General features: G+C 50.6%; 1 protein-coding gene across 3 annotated transcripts in view; it reads right to left on the bottom strand.

Annotated features, from left to right (window-relative positions):
• Window positions 1–3,762, bottom strand: part of LOC113916634 (SREBF chaperone) — a 68,671-nt gene extending 64,909 nt beyond the window's left edge. For all 3 annotated transcript variants that reach the window (XM_027583268.2, XM_027583264.2, XM_027583267.2), the window contains exon 1: window positions 3,655–3,762. The gene's annotated coding sequence lies outside the window, so the exon portion shown is untranslated. The remainder of the gene's footprint in view (window positions 1–3,654) is intronic.
• Between the last annotated feature and the right edge of the window lie 2,238 nt (window positions 3,763–6,000).

Below are 6,000 nucleotides of genomic sequence, written 5' to 3' on the forward strand. Positions count from 1 at the left end.
CTGACTGACATTAACAGGTTTAAAATAGAAGAGGTTCAACAAAATTTTATTTATTTTTAAAGATTTTATTTATTTGACAGAGAGAGACACAGCGAGAAAGGGAACACAAGCAGGGGGAGTGGGAGAGGGAGAAGCAGGCTTCCCGCGAAGCAGGGAGCCCGATGCGGGGCTCGATCCCAGGACCCTGGGATCATGACCCAAGCCGAAGGCAGACGCTCAACAACTGAGCCACTCAGGCGCCCAAGGTTCAACAAAATTTTAATTTCAAAAGGGATATATCAGTCATTATAGCTCCAAATTTAAGACTGCTGCTTGAGACATAAAGACTATTAAAATACTAGATCCTCTTTCACAAAATTGTGACTGCAATTTTTAAAATAATTTATAATTGGTTATTAATATGAAATACCATTCTTGGGGCACCTGGGTGGCTCAGTCGGTTAAGCATCTGCCTTCTGCTCAGGTCATGATCTCAGATCTCAGAGATCTCATGATCTCCTGGGATGAAGCCCTACATCTGGCTCAGCGGGGAATTGGCTTCTCCCTTTGCCCCTCCCCTCCTCGTGTGCACAATCTCTCAAGTAAACTAAAAGTTTAAAAAAAAATATGAAACACTCTTCCTGATTATGTGGAATTACACTGAACTTCACTAAACTTCCAATGCAGGAACAAATGATTAGCACAATACCTTACATATTTGATACAAATGCTAAATATCAAATAAAATCAGTGGTTTCCAAATGTTTTTTGATTTGAATCCCCAGCAAGAATGAGTATATGTCCCAATATATGTATATTCATATGTGTTTGTACTACTGTAATATATAGTGTACATTATAAAATAACCTAATAAAAATTCAGTAAAGCTAAAATAAACACACAGATAAGTTTTGATTTTTTTTTTCCCTGAGACCTCCATGCACTCTTGATGCATGCACACCCCCCGTCTTTGGACTCCACTGTAAAGCTTATGAAATGGCCCAGCACCCCCACAAGCATGCTCAGGCAGCGCCCCTGCCCACTGCTGTCTCCTTCCTGCTGACTTCCACATCTCTGACTTGGGTCTGTGATGCTGGCTTCTTCCCTTCACCCCGTCACCTTCTCCTGCTACCTCTCACCTGCCAATGGACAACAGGAGAAGACTGTGAGGCCAGGAGGTGCGAGACGAGCATAAAAGCATGGACTCTAGGGCACCTGGGTGGCTCAGATGGTTAAGCGTCTGCCTTCGGCTCAGGTCATGATCCCAGAGTCCTGGGATCGAGTCCCGCATCGGGCTCCCTGCTCCTTGGGAGCCTGCTTCTCCCTCTGCCTCTCTCTCCCTGTCTCTCATGAATAAATAAAATCTTTAAAAAATAAATAAAAATCAAAAGCATGGACTCTATTGTCAAGCAAACCTGGGTTTGCACCTGGGCTCTGCCTCTAACTAGGAGGTGACCCAGGACCAGTCAGGTAACATCTGTAAAACTCATCATTAAGGGGGGGAGGGGTGACAATAGTATCTCACCTCGTTACTATGATGATTGAGATAAGCTATTATTAGAGCACCTAGCACAGTACACCTAGACAGCACAGGTGTTCAATAAATATTTTATTCACTACTTCAGGTGGCAAAAAAAAAAAAAAAGTCACCTGGACTTTGTTTCATCAGCCAACTCAGGAAGGAAGCGAGTTACAGTGGAAGAGCTCAGGCGGTAGAGTCTGGCAGATCTGGTTTGAAGGCCTAATCCACTACTTACAAGTTGGGTGACCCTGGAAACCCAGCTTCGCTCTAAGGGGCAGTCCTTTCATCTGTTCAAATGGAAGTGATAACATAAACCATATACAAAATACCTGTGAGAGCCAATATAACTAACCCTGGCCACAGCAAATGGCTACCAATGGTGAGAGTAAACAAACAGCACATAAACCTAAGTGTAATTCCAGGGTCCTCAGGACACATTCATGTGCATGGCTAGATAACTAAGAGTAAGCCTCCCTAAAGTCTGCCACCAAACGTTAATAAATGCATGAGTACTGAACCCCACAGGCATGGTTTGCTTCCCGACTGGACAGTTTACTTGCTCATATATGACCTCAGGCAATTCATCATCTTTCTGCCCCCATTCTTTTAGTCATAAACTAGGAGTCGACTTTATATCCCCCTCATAACAGTAAACTAGTCTAGATGATGGGGATGGGGGGAGGGCCAAACCAATGATTATAAAGCACGTGGAGACCTCAGGAGAGGTGCTGTGTTTGCGCAACAGCAAAAGAAAAGAGAGAGCTCTCAAATACCAGATTAGTTCATAATAAATGAGAAGTAATTCTTTCAATCTATGACCAAAAGAATGACTATGAAGATACATTTATATATATAGTTTTACATCGTGTGCCTACTGGGAATGCTGCAAATGTGTAAAACACCTAAAACCCAAACTATATTAACATACTTAAAAAGATACAGGTCACATGGGCCCAGGTGTCTCAGTCAGTTGAGCAGCTGACTCTTGTATCAGCTCAGGTTTTGATCTCAGGGTCATAAGTTCAAGCCCCCGGTTGGGATCCACCATAGAAAAAAAATACAGGTCAGATGGTAACTACTCTTGTGGTGAGCATAATGTACAGAGCAGTTGAATCACTGTTGCACATCTAAAAATAATGTAACATTGGAGTGTAACAACTACACTCCAAAAATTTTTTTAAATGGCACCACAAAAAAGGAATAAACAAGACAAAGTTCATCGGTTAAGCATCACTCAGGAACACTAACCAGACATTCTTGACCATAGTTTCAATCATTAGCAGGATATCCTGAGACAGCAGCACACCAATAAGACACCCCGTGACCAAACTCCAAAAGAGATCTGGTCAGATAAAAGAAACACACACAAAACTAACATCATTAAGGAAAACTTTCCTAGGTCTTCTTCACAAGAATTATTACAAAATCCCCAGGAAGAGTTTAATCACGCAGCTTTGTCACCATAGAAGGTGGGAGAGCAAGTAGCAATGAAGGGGAACTCCTGGAGCCCCCGCAGGGACCCTCCGCCCCTCCGGCCAACAGCCTTTCCACCTGTGCAACTTTGCGCTTCAAACGGTCCAGGCTCCCTGCAACTCGTGCCACCGTGACATTATAATCCCCTATGACATATTGAGATAATAAACACAAGGCAACACAGTAAACACAGGCAACGTGAGTGAGCAAAGTTTGGGCTTGGGCAAAACTAGAAGCCAAGCAAAACCCAGCAAAGCAGCTACGTGTTGCCTCAAAACCAGACAGCCCCAAAGCGGCAGGAGTGGACAACATGATCTCCCCCGCACTCTGGAAAATCCAGACAGCTCCAAAGCAGGTTCTAGAAGCGGCGGCTTCCCGGGGACGCCGGGCCAGGGGCCGCCGCGGCGCGACCCCGTCTCCCGGCAGTGGTCACCCGGGGCCAGGAGCTGGGTGGGGACACGAGGGTGCGGGCGGGGGCGCGGCCGGGGTGGGGGTGGGGACGCGGCGGCCCGGCCCCCTCTCTGGGCTGCGGTCTCCCGGCCCGCACGGCTGCTGGACAGCGCCCACGCCCGCGCGCCCGTGTCCCCGGCGGCCCCCACCCCCGACCTCCCGGGGCCGCGCGGCCGGAGGCCCGAGCCGGGGCCCGCGGACAGGCGACGTGGGGACACGCGCGGCGGTACCTGTGGCGGCAGCAGCTCCCGGGAGGCGGGGGCGGGGGCGGGGGGGGGGCGGCGGCGGCGGCGGCGGCAGCGGCAGCGGCGGCGGGGGCGGGGCGCGGCGTGCGCGCTCCCGGCCCGCGGTCCGGTGCGTGGTGCCCGCCCTCTCTCTCCCGGCCGCCCGGCGCCCGCGCAGCTCTCCGCCCCTTCACCTCTCACCTCCTACCTTTCCCCTCCCGCCCTCACCGCCCCCCGCACGTGCTCCAGCGGCGCGCACATGCGTAGTCGAGCCCCGCCCATGGCTCCCGCTCGCCCCCTGGCGGACGCTCGCCAGGCCACCCGGAGGGAGGGAGAGGTGGCGGTCCCGGGCGGGGCGGGGCTTGAAGATGGGGCAGGGCCCTGTGGACCGCACCAGGACTTGACAGCACCTTCCGGAGAATTACCAAGAACGCGCGCAAGATGCCTAGGTCCCCGTTTAAAACAGCAAAAAATTAAAAACAACAATACAGATGCTCAACAAATACAGATGGGTCGAATAAATTCTGTCCATTTCCCTACAGCCTTTTTTTTAAAGATTTGAGAGAGAGAGCACGAGAGGGGGGAGGGTCAGAGGGAGAAGCGGACTCCCCACTGAGCGGGGACCCCGATGTGGGACTCGATCCCGGGACTCCAGGATCATGACCTGAGCCGAAGGCAGTCGCCCAACCAACTGAGCCACCCAGGTACCCTCCCTATAGCCTTTCTAAAGGACAAGTTTTATGAATACTTACTGATGTTGAAACCTGTTCCTGAAAGATGGTTCAAAATGAACTGAAGAGTACAATCTCATTTTTACTGAAAGCCATCCACGGAGAAGGAAGGGTCTGGGTGCTGCTGATGTGTAGTGGGTGGATATATCTGGGTTGCAGATTTACGGTGTTGGGTTTTTCCATTCTCCGATGGGCATTTAACCATTTCACACGGACCGTGTCTTTGTTGGAATCGCATAGCTCCATCCACTGAGCGTTTGCTCTGTGCTGGATGCTGAGCTGAGTACTTATCTGAGCATCCTGAAAACCCCGAGGGAGGTCTCCTTACTGGGTCTCATACAAGGGGAACAGAGGGGGGGCTTCACCCGCTGTGGGAACACGCGTCCCGGCCCGCCCAGCGCTGGCCAACCCGGGATGCTGTGCGCTGAGACTGCCCAGGGCCTGCACTCAGGGACCTCGATCGCAATCCCCTCGCCCTCACGGAACCGGGTCTCGAGTGTCAGGGATCAGCCCCAACCCAACCCTGCTGCCCTGGGCACTCTCAGCTCAGCCGCACCCACCCCAGGCAGACCCTGCTCCTGCCCTCAGAGGCTGCAGCTCTGGGATGGCATAAGGTGTAGACATAGCACAACGCGAGGTGGGACTCAGAATTGGCCCTTCTGCCGGTCCAGCCCCCTGCCCCCTTCTAAGCCTTCTTCAAAGAGACATACCCTCTCCTTCACACCCATCCATTTCCACTGCACTCAGGACCATCTCTCCAAGGCCGACGGTGTCTTGACTCCCTCCCTGCCCACCACACTATTGTCAGAAGGAAATTAAATAGTGGGGACAGCTAGCCTTGGTCTAAAGTGGCCTTTAAGATTTTGCCCTGTATTCAGGATTGGCTTCTGGTTTCAGATGGGACTTTGTAGAGGGCACCTGGGGAGAGTACTCGAGTAAAGTCATTACGGTTGATTATTTCCTTGTTCCCTTCTCCGTGAGTGGTCAGATCATACACACAGCCAGGCCCTCTGTCAAGGGACTGTGGTGTCTCCGTGGAGGGTGAGTGCACTGCCCTCTCCATTGGTAGCTTTGGCCACGTGTCTGGCTTTGGCCAACAGAGTGTGAGTGAACATGACCTGCACAGGCCTGGCAGAAGCTCTGAGAGCCATTGGCTGGGAGAATGAGCCTCTCATTCTCTCCCTTAGCCAGGGGGACAGCAGTGCTACCTTGGGACTGCTCCTTCCAGCTGGGTCCCAAATTGAGAGGTCATGGAGCAGAACAAGCAATGACCCATAGTTTCAAACATGTAACTTAAATGAAGAATATGTCTGTACATTTAAGTCACTGGGATTTGGAGGCTGCTTGTTACTACAGAAGAGTTCTAAGTGGTGGAGTCAGGGTCTTAGTCTTGTTTTTTTTTAAATAAATCTTACCTGTTTTAAGCGTTCAATGATTTCCAGTATATGCAAAGTGCAACCATCACCACATTCTAACCTTAGAACATTTTCATCCGGCCAAAAAGAAACCTACTGGAGTCATTTCCCATTCTCACACCCAGTCCCATGGAATAGTGTGCTATCAGATCTTTTGTGTCTGGCATGGTGTTTTTGAGGTTTATCCATGTTGTAGCATGTTGCAG

The sequence above is a fragment of the Zalophus californianus genome, chromosome 1, assembly GCF_009762305.2.
Source record: "Zalophus californianus isolate mZalCal1 chromosome 1, mZalCal1.pri.v2, whole genome shotgun sequence".
Taxonomy (NCBI): domain Eukaryota; kingdom Metazoa; phylum Chordata; class Mammalia; order Carnivora; family Otariidae; genus Zalophus; species Zalophus californianus.